The sequence below is a fragment of the Leptonychotes weddellii genome, chromosome 6 (genome assembly GCF_054177405.1).
Source record: "Leptonychotes weddellii isolate Sample4059 chromosome 6, ASM5417740v2, whole genome shotgun sequence".
NCBI classification, from domain to species: Eukaryota; Metazoa; Chordata; class Mammalia; order Carnivora; family Phocidae; genus Leptonychotes; species Leptonychotes weddellii.
In genome coordinates, this window is record NC_138374.1 from 91,326,052 (window position 1) to 91,344,857 (window position 18,806).

The window sequence follows — 18,806 nt, forward strand, 5'->3', positions numbered from 1 at the left end:
AATGAGAAAGGAGTCTAAGTGTACCACTAAAAAACCCCTCATCAAACCACAAGGGAAGAGAGCACGAGAAGAAAGGAACAGAGAGGACCTACAAAGCAGCCAGAAAACAATAAAATGGCAGTAAGTACATACCTATCAATAATTACTTTAAATATAAATGGACTAAATTTTCAATAAAAAAGCATAGAGTGGCTGAATGGATAAAAAAAGACTCATTTATATGCTACCTACAAAAGACTCACTTCAGGTGTAAGGACACAAACACACAGAATTAGATAAAATTCTTAGTGGGGTACTCAGAGGGACTCTGAGAGGTGACATGTGCAACGGATTCCAAGTGTCAGGCCATATCATGGTTTGAGTCCTGGGAGCCCCCCCCCCCAAAGGGCAGGTGCAGCACAGCAGCTCCCCTTCCAATCAGCAACACAAGGCCAGAGGCTGCCCAGTGCAGGTAGAGGAAGGCCCCACGTCCCACTTTTGGGCCTTGGCCACCTGGGGGTTGTAGAAGTCCTGGATGGTTGTGTGGGCTGGCAGCAGTTGTGGAGATCAGGGGCAGGATCCCTGAGATGACAATGATAATCTCAGAGAAAAGCACCCAATGGGCCTTGGAGTCCTTGTCCTCCATGTAGGTAGTACAGTTAGCTCTAGTGAGGTAGACCAGCAGACCAAGCAGAGCCAACAGGAGGATGATTGTGAGCAGTCTGCAGGTCCTGGGGCAGCACCAGCTGTGGGTTGTATACCATGCACTGCATCTCACCTGTGTTCTGCACCATGCAGGACATCTGCAGCTCCTCCCACACCACCTGGGTTGCCACAGTGATGTTACTGATGAAGGCAATCACCTTTCATAGGGTCAGGGCACAGGACAGCAGAGCATTCACCTAGCCAAGCAGCGTTAGGATGATCCCCAGGATTTGTAGACCAGTGGAAGCCATGGCAAAGTTGAGGTTGAGAGGAGCTACGAAGGAGCCCACAGGGATTCGTAGGAGCCACCAATTGTCTCCTTCTAATATTTCTTTGAGGGACGTTGTATAGTGATTGAGACTACAAACTGAGGAGCTAGATTGCTTGGTTTCTAATTCATGCCATGATACTAGCGACTTTGAGTAAGGTTCTTAGTTTACTCATCTGTAAAATGGAGATAATAATAGACTTACTTGAAAGTAGAATTAAAAGAGCTTATGTAAAGTTTATGTAAAGAATTGTACCTGGTATAGTTTAAGAATTATTATTATTTTTATTATAGGCTTCAATATTACAGCCCTCACTTCAGTTTTTTTTTTTTTCCCTCCCCTTTGGAATTGTTATTTTTTTAAAATTTAGATTGTCTCTTTTGGATCTGATCTTCATATTTCTCTTACTCAGCACTTATATTTAATTCTTTTATCCATTCTGGGATACGTTTTTAAGTTTTTATCTTCTTTATTAATTTGTTCTGCTGAAGTATCTAATCCAGATCTGTTTCAGTTTTGCCTTTGGAAATCATGTTATTTTGTCTCTGCAATTTTTCCTAATCTTCCTTCTTTATAACTTCGTGCTCTAGTTTTATGTATATAATTCTCTCTTCAATTGTCCTGAGAACATCAACTAGAAATTTTATAAACACATTTTCCTGTATCTTATAGTAAATCTATTTCAGAAGAAATTTGCTTTTTTTGCTTGGTCAGGTATCCATAATTTGAATTAAATCTTTTTGGATGTGAAGTTTTTTTCTTGTTCATTTTTATAATGGAAGGTCTCTTCCTTCCACCCCAGAATTGGTCGTAGTGTAAGATAGAATTTGAGATGTATAATTGTTGTTTAAAGATCTTATTAAGCAAGTGAAACAAAAGGGAAAATGAACTTTTGGGACTTCATCAAGATAAAAAGCTTCTGCACAGCAAAGGAAATAGTCAACAAAACAAAGAGGCAACCCACAGAATGGGAGAAGATATTTGCAAATGACACTACAGACAAAGGGCTGATGTCCAAGATCTATAAAGAACTTATCAAACCCAATACCCAAAAAACAAATAATCAAGTCAAAAAATGGGCAGAAGACATGAACAGACACTTCTCCAAAGAAAACATACAAATGGCTAACAGACACATGAAAAAATGTTCATCATCGTTAGCCATCAGGGAAATTCAAATCAAAACCACTTTGAGATACCACCTTATACCAGTTAGAATGGCAAAAATTGACAAGGCAAGAAACAACAAATGTTGGAGAGGTTGTGGAGAAAGGGGACCCCTCTTACACTGTTGGTGGGAATGCAAGTTGGTACAGCCACTTTGGAAAATGGTGTGGAGGTCCCTCAAAAAATTAAAAATAGAGCTAGCCTGTGACCCAGCAATTGCACTACTGGGTATTTATCTCAAAGCCACAGATGTAGTGAAAAGAAGGGCCATACGCACCCCAATGTTCATAGCAGCAATGTCCCCAATAGTCAAACTGTGGAAGCAGCCGAGACGCCCTTCAACAGATGAATGGATAAAGAAGATGTGGTCCATATAATACAATGGAATATTACTCAGCCATCAGAAAGGATGAATACCCAACATTTACATCAACATGGGTGGGACTGGAGGAGATTATGCTAAGTGAAATAAGTCAAGCAGAGAAAGTCAATTATCATATGGTTTCACTTATTTGTGAAACATAAGGAATAGCATGGAGGACATTAGGAGAAGGAAGGGAAAAACGAAGGGGGGGGGACATTGGAAGGGGAGACGAACCATGAAAGACTATGGACTCCGAGAAACAAACTGAGAGTTTTAGAGGGGAGGTGTGTGGGGGGACGGGTTAGCCTGGTGATGGGTATTAAGGAGGGCACGTACTGCATGGAGCACTGGGGGTTATACGCAAACAATGAATCATGGAACTACATCAAAAACTAATGATGTACTGTATGGTGACTAACATAACATAATAAAAAAAATAAAGATCTTATTTGTTCATTTATTAGAGAGAGGGAGAGAGAGAAAACAAATTAGTGGAGGAGGAGCAGAGGGAGAGGGACAGACTCCACACTGAGCATGGAGCCTGATGTAGGGCTCAATCCCACGACCCAGAGATCATGACCTGAGCTGAAATCAAGAGTTGGGTGCTTAACCAACTGAGCCTCCCAGGTGCCCTGAATTTGAGATGTATTATAAGAAATGGCTGTGGATCAAACTAAATCTTCAAATAAGTTGAAGGTAGATGGTACTGCTAATGCCCCTGTAATAACTGAGCCAGGGTTCGTAGTATCACAGAAAAGAACAATAAATGATATTCACTAATGTGTATTCAGCTTTTTTTTTTTAAGTGCCAGACAGTATGCTCAGTGCTTTTACATATATAACATCATTTAATTTTTCCCAACAACTCTTAGGTAGATTATTATTTCTCCTGTTTTAAACTCAATGAAGTTCAGAGAGATTTATTTGCCTAAGGTCATAAAGTTTGTAAATGGTGGAGGCAGAATTAAACCCAGTTGTGTGTGTGCCTGACTCTAGTGGTTGAGAGTTTACAGTCAGGCTTTAATGACCCCCATTGTCAATATTTATTAGAGCTTGAGCTCTTGTAAGTAGGTTTAGTCCCAAACTCAGACACTACCCCATCTCACCCATGGTGGATAGTGGGAGATATGTTTAGATTCCTCTTCATGAAAGAATCCTTCAGTGCTCCACTTAATGTACTTTTTTTTCTTTTTCTTTCCTTTTTTTTTAGAGAAGGGGGAGGGGCAGAGGGAGAGGGAGAGAGAATCCTAAGCAGGCTCCATGCCCAGCGTGGTGCCCTGATGCAGGGCTCCATCTCACAACACTGAGATCATGACCTGAGCCAAAATCAAGAGTTGGATGCTTGACTACCTGAACCATCCAGGTGTCCCTCCACTTAATGTACTTTGAAAAACTACAGAATTTGTTGGGGCGCCTGGGTGGCTCAGTCGTTAAGCATCTGCCTTCGGCTCAGGTCATGATCCCAGGGTCCTGGGATCAAGCCCCACATCGGGCTCCCTGCTTGGTGGGAAGCCCGCTTCTCCCTCACCCACTCCCCCTGCTTGTGTTCCCTCTCATGTGGCGTCTCTGTCTGTCAAATAAATAAATAAAGTCTTAAAAAAAAAAACTACAGAATTTGTTCACTTCTTAATTTCGGTTATTCACAAATAACCCCTCTGATGCACATAGATAACCCTTCTCATTGCCATACTGCTTTATTACCTGTTTCTTAAGCATAACACAGTATTGCTGATGTTGTACTTTTAAACAAATCTTTTGTGGTCTATATAGATATTCTTGGAGTTCTGGGCATGTGGTTGGCATCTTTTCTGGAGAGCAGAAAATTCCATTTTATATGAATGTATTTTCATTGTTTGCCATAATCCCTGTCACTTAATAATTATTAGTTGTATGTGTAAATTAAATTAGTTAAGGAGATTCTATAGTGTAAGTCCTTCAGGATGGGCATATTTAAAATGGTTGAATATACATATCACAATCAGCTAGGAACTTTTTTGACAACACAGATTCTTATTATGACTAGTCCTTTTTCCCTTTTCTATCCATGATATTTGGGATTCCTTTGCCTGTCCTTCAGAACCACTGTTGTAAGGTGTTGAGTATAGTTGGAGACTATAAAATGATTGAATAGTTCTTGATAAATAAATGCTACTTTTCTTTGATATTTAGGTGTTTGTGCTGTAATGATTGAAATGTCTAAATTCATAGTATATACGGTTTAGATCTTGTTTATAATGCCTTTGTTTATAAGACCTTTTAAGAGTTTCATGAAGTAATAAACACATTATTGTCTAGTTCATTATGGAGCTATTTACTGTACTAAGCCAGTCCTGCAATGACTTTTTGCAGATTGTGATATTACTTTTGTCTTTTAGAGTGGGAGAGACATAAAATAAATAATCCCTAGATTCAAGGACTTGACTTAATGAGAGCAAATTTAAAATAGGTGAATTTTCACTTCCTTGAAATCTGGTATAGTATTTTGATTTATTAAGATGATTGGTTTAGGTTACATGAAAATAAATTTTTACAAAATAAAAATTTGTGTAGTAATCAGAAAGAAATATTTCCTTTTTGATCAGCAACAGGATACATTGTACTGTACTGGAAATTAATGGCATAAAAACATGTATCTATTTTGTTTTTATTAAGAATTTGAGATTTTGTGGCAAGTAAGAGTAAGAAGCAAGAGAAAATCAAACTGAAATAGGTACTTGAGATGTTTTTATGTAAGCTCTTATGTAGGTGGTAGCTAAAGATCTGGTATTCCTAGAATGTGAAACACATATATCACATCTTACTCTTTGGCACATTAGTAGAATAAGCTGGCATAAATAACAGTTTTTTTTTCCTGATGGGAAAAATTTATACCTTTTTGCACTTAGTCCATTAGATTTTTATTTTTAGTTACTTGAATGTGAATTAAAAAAAACCCCAAACATTTATCGGTACATGAGCTCGATGGGTGGCTCTCAAAAAATTGTTTTTGACCATAAGCCCTGTAGGCTAATATCATTTTACTAGAGCAGATTTAATCAGCTGGGGAAATTGTTGAAACTGCTTCCAGAGGTTATAGAAATTATGTTTTGAAGGATTCAAATTTTGTATGTCTATTTTTTTTTTTAAATTTGAGAGTGACAGAGAGCATACATGCACATTAGCAGGGGGGAGGAACAGAGGGAGAGGGAGAAGCAGACTCCGTGCTGAGCAGGGAGCCCCACGTGGGGCTCGATCCCAGGACCCTGAGATCATGACCTGAGCTGAAGGCAGATGCTTAACTGACTGAGCCACCCAGGTGCCCCTGTATACCTAGCTTATAACTACCTTAGCACTTAAAAGATTTAAATGTTCTATGCCCTTAAAATTTTTTTTGTTTATTTGACCTTTCTGAGATTGGGATAGTGTTTGTTTCCTGCTGTATTTGTTTTCTGGTCAAATTGATCCTTAACATTTCTATTAGTAGTCCTTCTAATTACGCTGCAGTATTATTTGGTACATAAAATTTCAGCCACATTTTCTTGTCCCTGTTGATCATATTTTGCATTATATGAATGACCTTTATAGAATAAAGTACAGTGCCTTTTATCTTGTAAAAAGATGGAAAGTTTTTTTCAGGTTGTCCCCATTCTGTTCCAGTCATCCAAATCTGAGGTCAATGTGGCCATCACTTTGCATGCCATTTTTCCTTTACTCTGAAGGACAGCCTCACTTTGGCTATTCATTTTGTTTTAATCTGCTCTTGTCATTGTGGAAGTTTATAAGAACTGTCTTAGGTTGTGGCATGTACTTTATTTTTCCATCATATATTTGGGTGCTATATAATGTGCTAGATGCTAAAGAAAATATAGGCTTTGTTTTTATGTTTTTTTTTAAACTTTCTGTACTATTTATTTTTTTTCTTCTATTTTGTCAAATATTGAGCATATAAAATACAAATTTCAAGCATACAAAATCAAAGTGAATGATATAAATATTCCTATGGCCTTTTACCAATTTTAGCAGTTATCAAATGATGACCAGTCTAGTTTCCTTTGTGCCATCATTTTATTTAATTTGTAAATATTTCACTATATACTGCCAAAAGACAAGGACTCTCTCATAACAATACCAACATTTTCATGCTCTCAAAAATATCAACAATAATTTCTTAATATAGTTGACTTGTCATTGTTCTTGTTTTCCTTGCATGAATGGGAAATTTGGTGAGGAGGTCTTAACATCTTGGTTTAGTATCTTCTTTTAAAAGTTGCCTCATTATATCATAAACCTGTGGAAGTTCTATGTAATGTCAAGTGTATGCTGGTTATTTACCCAGGGAAAGAAACCGTCACTGCTATTATCATCCTTTAGAGTCAAAGTTCTGATCAGGCTGTGGGGTACTAGATGGCTCCTTGAGTTTTAGGAACTTTGAATTTACTCAGTGTTGGATAGTCATTCATTCATTTATTCAGCAAATATTTATCTGTCTGCTATATGCCAGGCATTCTTCTAAGTGTTTGGGTTATATCAGTGAATAAAACAATTATCCTTACTTTTGAAGAAGCTACATTCTACTGGGAGAAGCAGACAATAAACAGTAAATATGACACAAAAGTAAATTAGATTGTATGTTAGAAGATAAGTGTTCCGGGAAAGAAAGTAAGTAGATCAGGATAAATGGGGATTGGAAGTTGGTGGTGGGGAAAGTAGTATTAGATAAGGCAATCAGCGTAGCTCTTCTGAGGAGGATGAGATTTGAACAAAGATATGAACAGGGAAGTAAACATGTTAGTAGACATCTGGGAGAAGAGTGTTTTGTTTTGCAATAGCCAGAGCAAGTGTGCCAGGGTTTTTTGAGACAAAGCAGGTAGCAAGGAGATTGTTTTAGATGGATTTGAGTCTACAAGGGGGAGAATTGTAGGAGATAAGTCACAAAGGTAAGGTAAGATGGGGTGGGGGAAGTAGTGAGGAGGGGCGTTTGTAGTACAGGTGTATAATGGCTTTGAAGGTCACTTGGCTTTTATTATGAGTACGATGGAGCCCTTGGAGAGTTTTGATCAGAGGACTGGCAAGAACTAAATTAAAAGGATCATTCTGGCTGCTTTTGAAAATGGACCAAAGAGGAGCAAGTAAAGAAGCAGAGAGTAGTTTCAGAGACTTTTAGAATAATCTAGGTAAGGGATGATGATGGGATTGGGACTTGGTAGTGGCAATGGAGGTGGTGCGAAATGGATGATTTCTGGATGCAATTTGAAGGTAGAGCCAAAGTAATTTCCTGACGGTGTGGATGTAAGGTGAGAGAGTGGAGAGAGTTTGTTAGTTTGAGGAAGGAGAATAAGAGAACAAGAGGAGTAACGTGACTGATATAGTTGGCCAGAGTTAGAAGGATTGAGTTGTCATCAGATGAGAAAACCTGCGGGAAGGTAGTGTGGAGTAAGTGGTAGGTTGGTAGGGGAAAGGTTGGAAGTATGATTTTTGAATATGTTGAGTTTGAAATGTCTCTTAGACATCCAGTTGGAGAAGACTATAACTATGCTTGTCAAATAATAAGTGTTCAACATCAGCAACAACAGTGAATGCTTGTTAAAAAATTAACTGGATTCTGTATGAGTGGTATTAGAGCATGGGGCTCTAATATTCCTATCTCTGCCCTCAGTATGCAGCAAGTCTATTGTGGCTTACGACCCAGGATTCAAAGGCGTGACAAATACCAAGATGGACATCAACATGCAAATTCAGCAACACGAGAAACTCTCAAATATTGAATTTCTGATGGCTTGTATTTTATCACACTTTTTCTATTTAAAACATCAGAAGGCATTTAAAAACATCCTTTAGGAAGTGGGATATTCAGTAGAAATGGTTATGGGGTCATTGAATAGTTTGTTCTTCTAATTATATAAAGTACCTTTGGGTTTTGTTGCCTTGTGAGAGTAAAGTAGAAAAATCTAGTACTAGAACAGTTTTTACTTTGAATTATTTTCCCAATGAACAGTGACTCAGTTTATAGTTTATAGTTTCAACCTAGCAAGACCCTCCTCATTCCCTTTGCTTTTGTAGACACACAACATATAATTTCATAGAAACTACTTATGAAATTTTAGGTATGTCATAATATTTTCTAAAAATATCTTTAGATTACTCTATGCCTTTGTGTTTGTTTTTAATTTGTGTAACACAGTTTGGAAGTCCTGTTTTTAGGATTTCAAAACTTTTTTTCATATTGCTTAACTTTCCTCATAAGCATCCTGCTGAATCATTTTACTCCAAAGATTAGAGAGTAGTCTGAAGTATAGTATCTCTTCTTTGTTATAAATTCTACCAAATCAGGGGCACCTGGGTGGCTCAGTCAGTTAAGTGTCTGACTTTGGCTCAGTTCATAATTTCAGGGTCCTGGGCTTGAGTCCCCCTGCACAGGGCTACCCTCAGCAGGGAGTCTGCTTGTCCCTTTCTCTCTGCCCCTCCCCTGGTTTTATGTGCGTGCGCTCACTCATTCTCTCTCAAATAAATTTTAAAAAATTCTACCAAATCAAGGAAAAATGCCTTTTCTTGAAACCTAGTTAATTTGAGGGATTTTCAAGAACTCTAATTCTTTTATGTGGCTCACTAATTCTGTAGAACGAGGCAGAGATAAATGCATAACACATACAAACATGTACACTATATGCCAAGAAGCTTTTGGGTTTTATGTATTTAAATTTCTTCTGATGGGTTAAAAAGTGTTAAGTCAGGCATATCTCACAAACATTAAGTGTTATACTAAACACAGAGGGCTCTGTGCTTCAAAGACAGAAGTCAGATCTTTGCCTGTAGGCTTAATAGGAAAAGAAAAACAATTTAAAAAAATCATTTAACTTCTTTTCTTTAGTTGTGTTGGTGCAATGACTGAGGTGCCCCTCACTGCTGATCTTGTGCAGGTCAAATAGTTGAAGAAGGTAATTGTGAAATCTCTTAGTCTTCTTAGGAACCATGTCTGGTTGCCAAGTTTATGAAGTTTTGGATGCTACCTTGAGTCTCTCTATGCTAGACCCAGCAAATTGGTAATTACCATTTTCTCTGTCAACTAAGTGCCAATTATGTGGAGATACACAGTAAACATGAATTCACTATTTTGCCCTCTTAATTCTGCTTGGTGTTGTATTGTGCTATACTTTCCTAGAGTGTGTTGTGAGCACAGAAGAAACAATTGATTGGAATCAAAATGTTTGTAATAGTGTAATAATTACCAGTCCTTGGAAGGGTAATATGCTAGTAAATAGATTTCTCAACTGAGGATTTCTAGATTCTTTTTCTGGCTCTGTAACTTGTTAGAGAAATTGTTTTAATTTCTGTGCCATAGCTTTGAAGATAAATGATAATGTAGAAGCTTTAGAGCTTAGAGACCTTGGAGATCAACTAGTCCAGTCCCTTATTTTTCAGATAAACCCATGTGTTCATAGAACTGAGGCACCATTCTCATGGACACATTGGCCAGAAAGAAATGTGGTGTGTGCTTTATGCAGCATCATACAACATGCCAAGTGTTAGATCACAAAGTTTGGTTTTATTATACCAAGGGGAACTATAACTATGAAGTGGATACTTTAGTGAAGGTCTCTTCTGTCATGTGATAGATATTTTTTCCCCCTTGACCATATGCCTGTACCTGCTGTGCACAAAGCTGATTATTAGTCTTAAGCCAAGTTTATGGAACTCTGAATTGTATAGCTGTCAGACCTTAGTTTTCCAGGTAGTAAGTGACTATAATATAATGTATATAATTTTGTCAAACTTACTATTGAATAGATTGCATAAGTAATTATGGCAGAAAAACCAAGAGAAAATCTAGAGTTAAAGTCAATCTTGATTAAAAAATTTGAGAATATTTTCCAAAATATTTTTCATTTATATTATTGCCTAGGAGATATTGCTGAGTAGGGTTTTCTAAACTACAATATAATGCATGGGTCAAAATTTTATAAATTGAGTATATCTAGAATTGAATATTAGTATTAGAAGGTTAGCCTATTGAAGTACATTTTAATTCAGTGGAATACAAAAATTATAGAAATCACTGGATTTTTTAGGTAATAGGTGAAGAACCATATCAATATCTCCTTGAGAGAGATTTGTTAGTTGCAGTGTTAGCTATTTCTGACTTTTATTTAATACAAAGATAGCATAATAATACTGAAGACATTTAAAGTTTATTTATTTATTTTTAAGTAATCTCTACACCCAGCATGGGGCTTGAACTCACAACCCCAAGACTGAATCCTATGCTCTTCTGCCTAAGCCAGCCAGGTGCCTCTGCTGCAGACATTTAAAAATAAGTCACTGAATTAGTCAGCCATTGCTGTGGTAATGCTATATAACAATGCCAAAATGTTTGATGGCTTACAACAACAAACATTTAGGTTTTTAACTCATGGTTCTGTGGGTCTGTGAGGAAGACTCTACTTCCTTCTGTGGATTGGATTCAGGTCTTTGTCATGAGTTGCATTTTGGGTCTCTTGGCTTCCTGAGCCAACATCTTCTTATGATAGATGGCAGAAGCTCAAGAGACCAAGCCAAATAACTCAAGACATTTAAAGTCTTTGCCCAAGTTTTGTTTATTAGTATTCCATTGACCAAAGCAAATTACATGGCTAAGCCCTGAATTATTTGGGTAGGGAAATACTTTGCTCCACTTACTCTAGAGAGAGGTATTACAAAATCACATAATAAGGGGCCTAATTGTACAATTCTATAATAGGGAGGGAGTAGAAAATTGGTAACAATAATCTGATCTACAACAGTCACCTATAAATCTCACCATCCTAATACAGGTTTTTGTTTATTTGTAGTAAGTGTTACTCAACATAAAAGTACTATTCAGTAATTGTGAGGCAAGCAATATTTACATATTTGTTCCTTTTCTGTCATTACAGCTAAAGTTTTTTGAGTATTTTTATTTATTTATTTAAAAAGTATTTTATTTATTTATTTGACAGAGAGAGAGAGATAGTGAAAGCAGGAACACAAGCAGAGGGAGTGGGAGAGGGAGAGGCAGGCTTTCCGCTGAGCAGGGAGCCCCATGTGGGGCTCGATCCCAGCACCCTGGGATCATGACCTGAGCCGAAGGCAGATGCTTAATGACTGAGCCACCCAGGTGCCCCAAGTATTTTTATTTTTAATTGAGGTATAGTTGACATATAATAGTTATAGGTGTACAACATAGTGATTCAACAATTATATACATTATGAGATGCTCACCACAAGAAGTGTAGTTACCATGTGTCACCATATAGACTTATTACAATATTATTGACTGTATTCCCTATGCTGTGCTTTTCATCCCCATGACTTACTTATTTTTTTTTAATTTATTTTTTAAGATTTATTTATTTGCGGGCGCCTGGGTGGCTCAGATGGTTAAGCACCTGCCTTCGGCTCAGGTCATGATCTCAGGGTCCTGGGATCGAGTCCCGCATCGGGCTCCCTGCTCCTTGGGAGCCTGCTTCTCCCTCTGCCTTTCTCTCTCGCTCTGTCTCTCATGAATAAAAAAAAAAAAAAAAAGATTTATTTATTTGCGAGACAATGCCTGCACATGCAGGGGAGAGAGGCAGAGGGGGAGGGTAAGGGGGAGGGAGAGGGAGGGAGAATCTTGAGCACAGAGGCTGTCGTAGGGCTCGATCCCACGACCCTGAGGTCATGACCTGAGCTGAAACCAAGGGTCGGATGCTTAATTGACTGAGCTGCCCAGGTGTCTTCTATTGTCTTCTTCTGTCTGACTTACTTCATTTAGCATGATATCCTCTGAGTCCTCCCATGTTGTCACAAACGGCAAGGTCTCACTCTTTTTTCTGACTGAATAATATTCTATTGTGTATGTATATACCACATCTTCTTTATCCATTCATCTACTGATGGATACTTAGGTTGCTTCCATATCTTGGCTGTTGTAAATAATGCTGCAGTAAATATAGGGTTGCATATATCTTTTTGAATTAGTATTTTCATTTCCATGGGTAAATACCCAGAAGTGGAATTACTAGATCTTATGGTACATCTAGTTTTAGTTTTTTGAGGAATCTCCATACTGTTTTCCACAGTGGCTGCACCAATTTCCATTTCTACCAATAGCGCATGAGCATTTTCTTTTCTCTACATCCTTGCCAACACTTGTTATTTGTCTTTTTGATATTATCCCTTTTGACTGGTGTGAGGTGGTACCTCATTGTGGTTTTGATTTACATTTCCCTGATGGTTAGTGATGTTGATCATCTTTTCATGTGTCTGTTGGCCATCTGTATGTCTTATTTGGAAAAATGTCCTTTCAGGTACTCACCCATTTTTTATTGGATTTGTTTTTGTTTGTTTCAGTGTTAAATTATATGAGTTCTTTATATATTTTGGATATTAACCCCATATTGGGTATGTCATTTGCAGATACCCTGTTTCATTCAGTAGGTTGCCTTTTCTTTTTTCCTTCCTTTCCTTTTTTTTTTTTTTTTGCCTTTTCATTTTGTTGATGGTTTCCTTTGTGCAAAAGCTTTTTAGTTTGATTTAATCCCAGTTTTTTATTTTTGTTCTTGTTCCCCTTGCCTGAGGAGACATATCCAGAAAAATACTGCTAAGGTTCATGTACAAGAGACTACTGTCTATGTTTTCTTTTAGGAGTTTTATGGTTTCAGTTCTCACATTTAGGTCTTTAATCCATTTCCAGTTTATTTTTCTGTATGGTATAAGAAAGTGGTCCACTTTCATTCTTTTGTATGTGGCTGTTCAGTTTTCCCAACACCACTTATTGAAGAGACTGTCTTTTCACCATGGTATATTCTTGCCTCCTTTGTTGTAGATTAATTGGCTATATAAGCATGTATTTTTTTTTCCTGGGCTCTCAATTCTGTTGATTTGTGTGTGTGTTTCTGTCTTATTACATACTTTTTTTTTTAAGATTTTATTTATTTTAAGAGAGCAAGAGCATGAGCTGGGTGAGGAGCAGAGGGAGAAGCAGACTTCTCGTGAGCAGAGAGCCTGATGTGGGGCTCGATCCCGGACTCCGGGATCATGACCTGAGCCGAAGGCAGATGGTTAACCGACTGAGCCTACTTTTTTTTCTTTCATCATATCCAGTATACTGATTATCTGGGAAATTGTCAACTTTTTAGATACTGTCTTCTTCCTTCACCTAGATTTTTGTTCTCCTACTACTATATGAAACCTATTAAAATATATCTTATGGGGTGCCTGGCTGGCTCAGTTGGAAGAACATGCGACTCTTGATCTTAGGATTGTGAGTTTGAGTCCCACACTGGGTGTAGAGATTACTTAAAATCTTTTTTTTTTTTTAAAGTGTGTGTGTGTGTGTGTATATATATATAGATATATATCTTTTATGTCTTTTTGCTATCTTATAATTATAGTAGGACTTATGAAGTTTCATGTGACAGAAACTCAGTTTAAACTAGCTTATGCAAAAAAGAATTTATTGGAAGGGATATTTCATAGAATTAAAGGAACAGTGGATTTACCAAGAGTGAGGATGGGAACAGATGGAGCAACACCTTAGGATTCTCTCAAATGAAATGATAGAGACTCAACTAAGACTCTCTTTCCTGTCTGTACTTAGGATTTACTTTTCTCTTTCACTGCATATTGGCCTTCTTCATATGGGGAAAAACACGGCCACCAACAGTTCCTACTTCACATCTTAAAAGTTTGAAGTCTTTGGTCATCAGTCCAAAAATCTTAGGAATTGGGTTAATTGGTCTAATTAGTTTGTATTCATTGTCTATCTTTGGATCTGTTTGGCCATGGTGTTGAGGTTTCTATAAAAACCATGAGGTTTGAACAGAGGGAAGGCTTATTCTCAGGAAAAAAAGGTTTCGAGATTATTGCTAGACAAATAAAAATAGGTATCGACTAAAGTAATGTGAATTACTAAGGCCCTTTTGTGCCCTTTTCAGGAGCAGGGACATAATTGCATACATATATTCATATTGGTATGGCTCTTGCCTGAGAATTGGAATAGTGGATGGACTGTTTAGTAAGTAGAGGTTATGGTAATTTTTTTTTTTTTTTCCCCAAGACTGGCCTGGTTTTTCAAAGCATAGAAGTATAGTTGGTAAGTGTTCCAAATTATTCATGTCCATTTTCTTATTGTAAATTAAGAATATTTCCTGTTTTCACTATTGTAATGGGTCTACTATAGTCATTTGAATTCTCGTGCCTAATAGTCCTTGCAGCCTGTCTTGTCCAATTTTGAGTCACACTCATATTTTCAGTGTTCTATTTTAGTTCAAGAGCCACTTGAAAATGAATAGGTGCAAACACATAATCTAAAAGCAAGAAGCTGGCTAACCACATTTGGCACAAAAAGAAATTGGACCATGTGCACCATGATTTTATACTTTTGAATGTGTTCAGTTATTTTGGGAAGAAGATAGCTTCCATTTAGACTTTGCTAAATGTTGTTTGCTAAATGCTGTTTCTAGTATATGTGAAAATTATAGTTTTAGGCATCCAAGTGAGGTGTTAATTTAAGATATATTGCTCATTTGACAAAAATGATGTGGCATTAAAGTAAGAATTAAAAGCCATTTCACTTGGTAGAATTGGCAGAATTGCTATAGGTGTGGGGGGTATGTGTGTTTAAGTGGTTCAATTCAATCAAAAATATTTATAGAGCTCCTTTGGGTTCACAGAAGGGGGAAGGGGAGGAATAGAAAAGACATACAGTACATTTTCTGTAGGACTTATAAGTTTTCTCCCCCTTATTCTGTTATACGTTTAAAATGCCTAAAGAATGAAAATGTATATGTCTACACGTAGTTCCCAGTTTGTGTGTGTGTGTGTGTGTGTGTGTGTGTGTGCCTGAAGAGACATAAAATTTTTTTGTCAGAGTTTTACATTCTAATTTTTGGATTATAATAAGGGTAGCCTTTTAACTAACTGCTTTTTTTATTTTATTTATTTTTTTTAAGATTTTTTTTTTTTTTTTTAATTTATTTGAGACAGAGAGAATGAGAGACAGAGAGCACATGAGAGGGGGGAGGGTCAGAGGCAGAAGCAGGCTCCCTGCCGAGCAGGGAGCCGGATGCGGGACTCGATCCAGGGACTCCAGGATCATGACCTGAGCCGAAGGCAGTCGCTTAACCAACTGAGCCACCCAGGCGCCCACTAACTGCTTTTTTAAAAAACAGATTTTATTTATTTGAGAGAGAGAGAGAAAGAGCATGAGAGAGAGAGATCACGAGCAGGGGGTGGGGTAGAGGGAGAAGCAGATACCCCACTGAGCAGGGAGCCCGATGTGGGACTCAATCTCAGGACTCTGGGATCATGACCTGAGCTGAAGACAGACGCTAAACTGAGCCACCCAGGTGCCCTAACTGCAAGTGCTTTTTAAAAGTAGTTTTACTTTCGTTCATTGCTCTTCACATGCTGAATTGAAATGGATGTGTTAGTCTTGAGGTCACAGAACTGTGAGCTCCGTGTTATTTAAAAGACCCCTGCAGGGGTGCCTGGGTGGCTTAGTGATCAGTTATGCGTCTGCTTTTGGCTCAGGTCATGAGCCTGGGGTCTTGGGATGGAGCCTGAGTTGGGCTCCCTGCTCAGTGGGGAGTCTGCTCCTCCCTCCCCGTCCGCCCCTCCTCCTGCTCGTGCTCACGTGTGCGCACGCTCTCTCTCTCTCAAATAAATGAAATCTTTAAAAAAATAAAGACCCTATACATTTTCCAACTGCTCTTTCTTTTGATCAGAAATAATAGCAGATTGCCATACATAAAGAGCAAGTAACATTTTGCTTAGCATATTGCTGCATAGTAGTAGACTTAGAAATTATATTTTGAATTGACTTGTTGAAATGAAATTCTTCAACATATCACATGGAATGAAAATCTTAAGATTCAGTGACTTTAGAATTCCTTCAGTCCAATTTCCTATCTGATGCAAGAGTCCGTTCTGCTACATCCAAGATAATTGATTTGTTTATTAAACAGATCTGTTTAATCTGTGGGCACTATGCTGGTAATATGTTGGTGAGTAAAAAAAAAAAAAGACATGCTCCCCTGTCCTTGTGCACATAGTTAACCTTGTAGTTGAGTGCTCAGTCAGTTGGTCATTCAGCCTCAGCAACCTGGGAAGAATTGACATGTTAAAAATATCAAGTTTTCTAATCCATGAACATTGAATATCTCCATTTATTTAGATCTTTTTAAATTTTTTCATCAGTGTTTTGTAGGTTTCTTACTTATTGATCTATTTCTTTATTTTAGAGAGAGTAGACAGAGAAAGAGAGAGTGTGTGTGTGTGTGTGGGGAAGGGGCAGAGGGAATCTCAAGCAGACTCTGCAGTAAGTGGGGAGCCCGTCTTGGGCCTCCATCTCATGACCCTGAGAGGACATGAGCTGAAATCATGAGTCAGATGCTTAACCAACTGAGCCACCCAGGCTCCCCGAGGAGGGTTTTTTTTTGTAGATTCTTTGGGATTTTTCTACATAGATGATGATGTAATCTGTAAATAAAGACTGTTTTATTCTTCCTTTTAAACTTGTATACTTTTCTTTCTTATTTTTTAAATTAAATTAGCCAACATACAGTACATCATTAGTTTCAGATGTAGAGTTCGGTAATTCATGAGTTGCATATAATACCCAGTGCTCATCACCTCACATGCCCTCCTTAAAGCCCATTCATCACCCATTTACCCCATCCCATCACCCAATTACCTCATCCCCTCACTCACCTCCCCTCCAGCAACCTTCAGTTTGTTTCCTGTAGTTAAGAGTCTCTTATGGTTTGTCTCCCTCTCGATTTCTTTCCATTCTGTTTTCCCTCCCTTCCCCTATGATCCTCTGTGCTGTTTCATATATTCCACATATGAGTGAAACCATATGATAATTGTCTTTCTCTGATTGACTTATTTCGCTCAGCATAATACCTTCCAGTTCCATTCGTGTCGATGTAAATGGTAAGCATTCATCTTTTCTGATGGCTGATTAGTATTCCAGTGTGTGTATATGTGTGTATGGCATTCCAGTGTGTGTATATATATATATATATATATATACACCACATTTTCTTTATCCATTCATCTGTTGATGGACATCTAGGCTCTTTCCACAGTTTGGCTATCGTGGGCATTGCTGCTATAGACATTGGAGTGCAGATGCCCCTTCGGATCAATACATTTGTATCTTTGGGGTAAATACCCAGTAGTGCAATTGCTGGGTTGTAGAGTAGCTCTATTTTCAACTTTTTGAGGAACCTCCATACTGTTTTCCAGAGTGGCTGTACCAGCTTGCATTCCCACCAACAGTGTTAGAGGGTTCCCCTTTCTCTGCATCCTTGCTAACATTTGTTGTTTCCTGTCTTGTTAATTTTAGCCATTCTAACTGGTGTGAAGTGGTATTTCATTGTGGTTTTGATATGTGCTTCCCTGATGCTAAGTGATGTTGAGCATTTTTTCATGTGTCTTTTGGCCATTTGTGTGTCTTCTTTGGAGAAATGTCTTTTGATGTCTTCTCATTTCTTGACTGGATTATTTATTCTTTGGGTGTTGAGTTGGATAAGTTCTTCATAGATCTTGGATACTAGCCATTTATCTGATGTCATTGCAGATATCTTCTCCTATTCTGTAGGTTGCCTTTCAGTTTTGTTGACTGTTTCTTTTGCTGTTTATCCTGATGAAGTCCCAATGGTTCATTTTCTGCTTTTGTTTCCCTCGCCTTTGGAGATGTGTCTAACAAGAAGTTGCTGTAGCTGAGGTCAAAGAGGTTGCTACCTGTGTTCTCCTCTAGGATTTTGATGGATACCTGTCTCACATTTAGATCTTTCATCCATTTTGAGTTTATCTTTGTGTATGGTGTAAGAAAATGGTCCAGTTTCATTCTTTTGCATGTGGCTGTCCAGTTTTCCCAACATCATTTGTTGAAGAGACTGTCCTTTTTCCATTGGACATTCTTTCCTGCTTTGTCAAGGATTAGTTGACAATAGAGTTGAGGGTCCATTTGTGGGCTCTCTATTCTGTTCCATTGATCTATGTGTCTGTTTTTGTGCCAGTACCAAAATACCTTGATGATTATAGCTTTATAATAGAGCTCGAAGTCCAGCATTGTGATGCCATCAGCTCTGGTTTTCTTTTTCAACAGTCTCTGACTATTCTGGGCCTTTTCTGGTTCCATACAAATTTTAGGATTGTTTATTCCAGCTCTGTGAAAAATGTTGATGTTATTTTGATAGGGATTGCATTAATGTGTAGATTGCTGTGGGTAGCATAGACATTTTAACAATATTTATTCTACCAATCCATGAGCATGGAATGTTTTTCCATTTCTTTGTGTTTTCCTCAATTTCTTCCATTAAATGTTCCTTTGTTTTTGG

At 37.8% G+C, this 18,806-nt stretch overlaps 1 protein-coding gene and 1 pseudogene across 1 annotated transcript in view; one reads left to right on the forward strand and one right to left on the reverse strand.

Moving 5' to 3' along the window:
- Positions 1-18,806, forward strand: part of LOC145722287 (rab GTPase-activating protein 1-like) — a 90,849-nt gene that overhangs the window by 41,529 nt on the left and 30,514 nt on the right. The window lies entirely within an intron of this gene.
- On the reverse strand, positions 272-935 carry LOC102731768 (claudin-6-like; annotated as a pseudogene).